The sequence below is a fragment of the Heterodontus francisci genome, chromosome 2 (genome assembly GCF_036365525.1).
Source record: "Heterodontus francisci isolate sHetFra1 chromosome 2, sHetFra1.hap1, whole genome shotgun sequence".
NCBI classification, from domain to species: domain Eukaryota; kingdom Metazoa; phylum Chordata; class Chondrichthyes; order Heterodontiformes; family Heterodontidae; genus Heterodontus; species Heterodontus francisci.
This window is the reverse complement of record NC_090372.1, coordinates 85,240,372-85,247,550: the sequence shown is the minus strand read 5'-3', so window position 1 is coordinate 85,247,550 and position 7,179 is coordinate 85,240,372. Positions and strand designations below refer to the sequence as shown.

At 45.5% G+C, this 7,179-nt stretch overlaps 1 pseudogene; it reads left to right on the top strand.

The window, feature by feature from the left end:
• The first annotated feature begins 1,506 nt into the window (after window positions 1–1,506).
• On the top strand, window positions 1,507–1,645 carry LOC137351966 (U2 spliceosomal RNA; annotated as a pseudogene).
• Window positions 1,646–7,179: the final 5,534 nt, after the last annotated feature.

Genomic DNA, 7,179 nt, shown 5'->3' with positions numbered 1-7,179 from the left:
AACCTGCAACTGTCTCTTTCTTCTTTCCCTGTCTCTGTGCTGTGAAAACCTGTCTGTGTTTAAACACAGCTCTCTCCAAATCCACAGAGTTTGTTGGAATTGCCCTCACAATCTCCAGCAGAAATCTTCAGTAGGTAGCCCTATTGTAGTTTATTTGCACTTGGCAAGCAACCACCATTTTCCACATTCTTCTTTGGCCTCCTTATCTCGAGAGACAATGGGTAAGCACCTGGAGGTGGTCAGTGGTTTGTGGAGCAGCACCTGGAGTGGCTATAAAGGCCAATTCTAGACTGACATCCTCTTCCACAGGTGCTGCAGAAAAATTTGTTTGTCGGGGCTGTTACACAGTTGGCTCTCCCCTTGCGCTTTTGTCTTTTTTCCAGCCAACTGCTAAGTCTCTTCGACTAGCCACACTTTAGCCCCGCCTTTATGGCTGCCCGCCAGCTCTGGCGAACGCTGGCAACTGACTCCCACGACTTGTGATCAATGTCACAGGACTTCATGTCGTGTTTGCAGACGTCTTTAAAGCGGAGAAATGGACGGCCGGTGGGTCTGATACCAGTGGCAAGCTCACTGTACAATGTGTCTTTGAGGATCCTGCCATCTTCCATGCGGCTCACATGGCCAAGCCATCTCAAGCACCGCTGACTCAGTAGTGTGTATAAGCTGGGGATGTTGGCCGCCTCAAGGACTTCTATGTTGGAGATACGGTCCTGCCACCTGATGCCAAGTATTCTCCGGAGGCAGCGGAGATGGAATGAATTGAGACGTTGCTCTTGGCTGACATACGTTGTCCAGGCCTCGCTGCCATAAAGCAAGGTACTGAGGACACAGGCTTGATACACTCGGACTTTTGTGTTCCGTGTCAGTGCGCCATTTTCCCACACTCTTTTGGCCAGTCTGGACATAGCAGTGGAAGCCTTTCCCATGCGGTTGTTGATTTCTGCATCGAGAGACAGGTTACTGGTGATAGTTGAGCCTAGGCAGGTGAACTCTTGAACCACTTCCAGAGTGTGGTCGCCAATATTGATGGATGGAATATTTCTGACGTCCTGTCCCATGATGTTCGTTTTCTTGAGGCTGATGGTTAGGTCAAATTCATTGCAGGCAGCCGCAAACCTGTTGATGAGACTCTGCAGGCACTCTTCAGTGTGAGATGTTAAAGCAGCATCGTCAGCAAAGAGGAGTTCCCTGATGAGGACTTTCCGTACTTTGGACTTCGCTCTTAGATGGGCAAGGTTGAACAACCTGCCCCCTGATCTTGTGTAGAGGAAAATTCCTTCTTCAGAAGACTTGGACGCATGTGAGAGCAGCAGGGAGAAGAAAATCCCAAAAAGTGTGGGTGCGAGGACACAGCCCTGTTTCACGCCACTCAGGATAGGAAAGGGGTCTGATGAGGAGCCACCATGTTGAATTGTGCCTTTCATATTGTCATGGAATGAGGTGATGATACTTAGTAGCTTTGGTGGACATCCAATCTTTTCTAGTAGTCTGAAGAGACCACGTATCGCTTCTTGGCCTTTTGGCTAAGATCAAGTGTAGTATTTTGCACATTACATTGAATGAATACCTACAGCTTTGGGTGATCAAGTTTTTCCAATGGTATGTTGGCGCTTGCAAAAGCATCCATAAGTTCCATTGTAACCAAATGACAATTTTCTGAGTTCTCTGTCGACTTCTTAAAAAAAGATGAAATCGTTGCTTGTTTTTTGTGTGTTCATTTTCCAGCAGTGCGATGTCAGATGCTCTCTTTCTGCTGCAGTGGCTTCAGACTCTAAATGACGCTGAACCGGTACCCGCCATGTGTGATCCTATGAAACATTGCACCTTGTACAAAATAGTATTCCACCATCGGCATGCAGATTTTGGCTTCCAAATTCTTTCAGTTGATGTGCTGCAGTCATGGTTGGGGCTGTTTTTGATTTGCTCATTCTGGCATTCTCACTTGTCTGCTAACACTTGAGACTGCTCACAAACTGCACCAGCAGCCCTCCCTCATCTACCAATCAGCAAGGTCAGCCTTGTGTCAATCAGTAAAATGCATGAAATTCACAAAATGGCCAATTTCACAGAGAACCCAAGATTTTATGGAAGACCTGAGATTTCACGATCGGTGATGCATTTTTCAAGGCTGTGAATTTGGTAAGGTGCTACAAATGCTGTATGCATTCAAATAAAGTGACCCAAATTTTGTCTTTTTACCATTTTTTACCTACTGTAACCCTATTTGCTGGTGCATTGTTACATTTGTACGGTCTGCCTTTCCTGTTGTTACGACCAAGGTGGGAGGAATGCACTGTTAATTCAGTCCCACTTCTCCACAGTCACAGTATATCAATAATTTCTCCCACTTACCGAAGCAGCCAATTAGATACTCTATTTGTTGCTGAATAAAGCACACCAACCAGGTTTCTTTAATCAACAACAAAATTAACTGTCTATTATAAAAACCAAGTCTTAACCAATAATGATGAATATCTATATACAAATTGAGATATTAATGCTCCTTATTTTCCCTAGCCCTCATGCACATACACTTACATCCAAAAAACTGTTAACTGGGGGGGGAAAGGGATTTTGGTTTACTGCTGTTTCCTAGGAATGAAAGGAATAAAAAAACAGTCTGTCATGATCTGGAAGGAAGTTCTTTGGTTTAGTGAGGTGTTGCAAAGTCGAATAGTTGGATGCCACTCAAAGTCTTTCCAGGTGAGGTTGATGAATAGTCTGTGATGGGTAGGCATTCAAAGAACTTCAACAATAGAGGGCTTCATATATGGTCTTCTGTCAGGTGTGCAGCAACTCAGATCTTCTTAGGTCTTACAGCAGCAGTATAGCAGGAAAAGGTTTCTTCCAATATTCAGGATTTCTTAAACCCAGGAGGCAACAGTACAGCTTTTTGCAGGGACTGTCCAGAGACGGGAGGCAATAGGAATCTGCCACATTTGAAATACAGAGTTTCTTCTCAAGAAATGCAGGATTCCTTTACAGATGTAATACTTCTTCTGGGTCTTTTTCTGATCTCCAGACAGGTCAAAATCAAATTTCAAATGCCTGCTTTTTGTCTAAACTCATTGGCTTTCCAAACTGAAACCAAAACCTTCCTGAAACAAATCACATTCCCAGTCATACATTCTCTCTTTTCATAACAGAGGGTAGCTCTGAGGTCAACCCCCTGTTGGTTTCCTTGAAATTACCTGCATTCCAGTCCTTGTTTACGAGTTCAGCTTTGGTTGAACATCCTTTCAAAACATTCATAAAGTTCAACTATTTGCAGGTGTCTCAATCTCCACGGAAATCCTTTGTCAGTTTTTAAAAACACAGAATCCTAAGTTTTAATACCAAAAAAATCCTCGGAACACTTTCACCCTCTCGTTATCGTTACTGGTGTTACTACCTTGCACTGTTGCCTTATCCTTTCTCTTTAACTTTATAAATTTCCCCCCACTTGAATATTTAATTCATTAAATTTGGTTAAATGCTTTAAGTCTTTACTGTAACTTAGCCCACAGTCCTAATTTAACACTATTTGTTTATGTTTATTTTTTATATATCAAGCAACACCTTGTAGCCCAAACTCATCGAATTCCCATACTCACCAAATTCCCTTGCAGTCTGGTGAAATCTGAACTTAGATGAAGCTGCTCTATGCTAATACTCTTATTATTAATTAACTTACTGTTGCACTTACCCCGATTGAAATTTTTAATTTTCCGGCTCTTAGTTTAAACCAGTGCCCCAGTTTAGAGAGAAAACAAAATTAGTGGGTGGTTTACTAGTGCTGTGAGGGAGGGTTTAAACTAATTTGGCTGGATGATGGGGACCAAGATGTAGCATTAGAAGGAGAAACAAACTGCACAAAGGATTGGGAGAAGCAGATAGCAGATAGAAATAATAAGATATTACATAGGGTCAAGTTAAGAGGGAATATAGTAAAATCTAATTCAGGTTTACTGTGCATTTATGTTAACAGACAAAGCATGCTAACTAAAGTTGTGAGCTGCAAGTGTAGATAGCCACATGGACATATGATGTTGTGACAATAACGGACCTGGCTCAAAAAGGGTAGGACTGGGTACTAAATATTCCTGGATACAAGAGGCCAAAATTTATACTTCCGCTGCTGTAATCGGTGGCGGACATAAACAATGACGGTCCACCCGCACGAGCTGCGTGTTGTGGAGCTACCGCAATATTAAATGCGGAGTCTCATTTAAATAGCCGGGCGGACCACCCACCCCAATGATGTGGATGGGGCGGGTGGTCCGTTCCCGGCAATGGCATCAGCTGCCTTTGTGCAGGCAATTTTTAAACGACCTCGAGCCCTACATTTCAATTTAAATATTTAAGGCTGGATTGATTTTTTAAAAATGAATAAATTGATCTTGACCCTCTCCTACCCGCCCCCCCAATATCCATAGAATTAATTCCTTGCCCTCTCCACCCTCCCCCCAACAAAATACTTACCTTGTGCACCTGACCCTCCCCCCCACCCCGGCAAAGATCATAAACTATGCACTGTAAACCTTCCCACCATCCCCCACACCAATGAGATGAGTTTGACTTTGCTCCCATCCCCCCCACACTGAAAGGTTTACCTGCTCCCCCATCACCACCAGTGTTCAGCCTCAGATCCCCAGACGGGATTCTGAAGGTGCGGGAGTGCCGGTCACCGGCATCAATATCGCTCCGGGACGGATGGCCGGGGTGCAATGGTAATAAATTCATTTATTTAAATTATTTTACATATTTAAATTTGGCTCCCGTCGCCGAGCAGCGGGGGGGCCACCACAAGGCCTTGCCGCTGCTGACAATATTGGGCCGGGCCTTCACGGTGTCAAAGCCCGTAGTGGGCCTCTGCTGGAGGCATTTTCCAGCACCGACCCCCCACCCCGCCACGACCCCCAACATTGAGCATTCGTAAAATTCACCCCAATGTGTTTAGGGAAGATAGGGAAGGAAGGAAAGGAGGAGGGGTGGCAGTATTGATTAAGAAAAATAATGTAGTGTTGGAAAGAAAGGATGTCCAAGAAGGTTTCAGGAAAGAATCTATTTGGTTAGAATTAAGAAACAATAGAGGTACCATTATGCTACTGGGTATATTCTATGGGCCACCAACTAGTGGGAAAGATAGGGAGGAGCAAATTTGCAGGGAAATGACAAAGAGGTGCAAGAGTTATGGAGTAATGATAATGGGGGACTTCAATTATCCTAATATAGACTGGGATAATAATCGTGTAAAGGGTGGGGAGGGAAAAAGGCTTCTGAAATATGTTCAGGAGAATTTTCTTGATCAGTATGGTTCCAGCCCAATGAGGAAGAAGATATTGCTGGATCTGGTTCTGGGGAATGAGGTGGGTCAAATGGATCACGTGTCCGTAGAAGAGCATATAGGGAACAATGATAATAGCATCATTAGGTCTAGATTAGCTATGGAAAAGGCAGGCGCAATCTAGAATAAAAATGCTTAATTGGGAGAGGGCCAATTTCAGTGGATTGAGGACAAACCTGTGCCGTGTAAATTGGAATGAAAGATTGGGAAGCAAAACTGTAAAAAATAATGGGCTGCCTTTAAAGAGGTGATTGTTTGGGTACAGTCAATGTATATTCCCACAAGGGATAAAGGTAGGGCAAACAAAGTCAGAGCTCCCTGAATGATGAAAGAGATAAAGAGGAAGATGAAGAAGAAAAGGCTGCGTAGGACAGATGCCAGGTTGATAATATAGGTGAGAACCAGGCTGAATATGGAAAGCTCAAATGGGAAATGAAAAATGAAATAAAGAAGGCAAACAGGGAATATGAGAAGAGACTGGCAGCTAATATAAAAGGGAATCCAAAAGTCTTCTGTAGGCATATAAATAGTAAAAGGGTAGTAAGAGGAGGGGTGGGGCTGATTAGGGACTAAAAAGGGCATCTATGCATGGAGTCAGAGGGCATGCCTGAGGTATTGAATAAGTACTTTGCATCTGCCTTTACCAAGGAAGAAGGTGCTGCCGGAGTCATAGTGGGCAGAATTTTGTGTGGCCGTTTGAAGTGGGAATAGTGGATGGGGGCATGGAGACTCTCATCAGAAGAGACCACCTGGAAATCCAGCATTGTGACATTGATTCCAGATTTAGTCAGCGGCGGGAATGCACCAAGACGGAATCACCACCCCGATGTAACAGGAATGTATTTTAAATTGCTCAGCAGTTAATTTTAATGCATTTGCATCTAATTCATTGCAGTTAAATGAGGGGCTTGGGATTAAGTGGACAGTGGACGGCCTTCAGAGTCATGGTCATTAAAAGCTGGTGGCACTGAGGTGAAGCATCACTGTCACAATGGGGAGGCAGCCAAGAACAGCGCTGCATGGGGGAGGCAGGGCATGGAGGCCATGTTCAGGCTGCAGTGCTGTAAGCTCTGCAAAGGGGGTCAAGGTATTGGGAGTTCTGCAAGGGGGTTGGGGTCTCAGGGACACTGTGAGAAGGGTCAGGGGTTCGAGGGCTCTGCAAGGGGGCTTGGAGTCTAGGGGCCTCTGCAAGGGGGGTCAGGGTATTGGGGGCTCTGCAAGGAGGCTTGAGGTCTCAGGGGCCCTGCTAGGGGGTTTGGGGTCTTGGGAGCTCTGCAAGGTTGAGGAGGGGGGCGGGATTGGGTTTGGCTGGCTACATCTGGTGAACAACCATTTGGATGAGAGGTGTGTTTGCCAGTTCTGCTGGATAAGAGGATTGGCCATCAGCAAGGGTGGACACTCTGGGCCCTCAGGGATTCTGGTGGGAGAAGCAGTAAAACCTCAGTTGCGAGGGCAGGGTTGTCTTTGCATCAACAGCACTCTTTAGGCCCACTGGTCACCTGGCATGGGTCTCATTATTCCTGTCTTTTTGGACCCTCGTTGTGTGATGTAGCACCTCCGAAGGAGGGAGGGCCAAGCGGCAGCTGCGCCTGCCCATGAAGCTCCACAACGGGAGTGACAGCAGCCAGCCATGCCAAGAAGGGCCCACCTGTGCCAGACAGTGTACCAGACTCAACACAGCTACCTCCAAATGTCCAAGCGGCATTTTCAGTGAAGACTACGGCTCTCCAGGGAGGCTTATGTGCCATGCTGCAGGATGAGTTGTGGCCTATGGAATTTGGCGGTCACCCTATGCCAGTGGCACTCAACTTTTATGCATCTGGGTCATTCCAAGGACCCACATGTGTGGG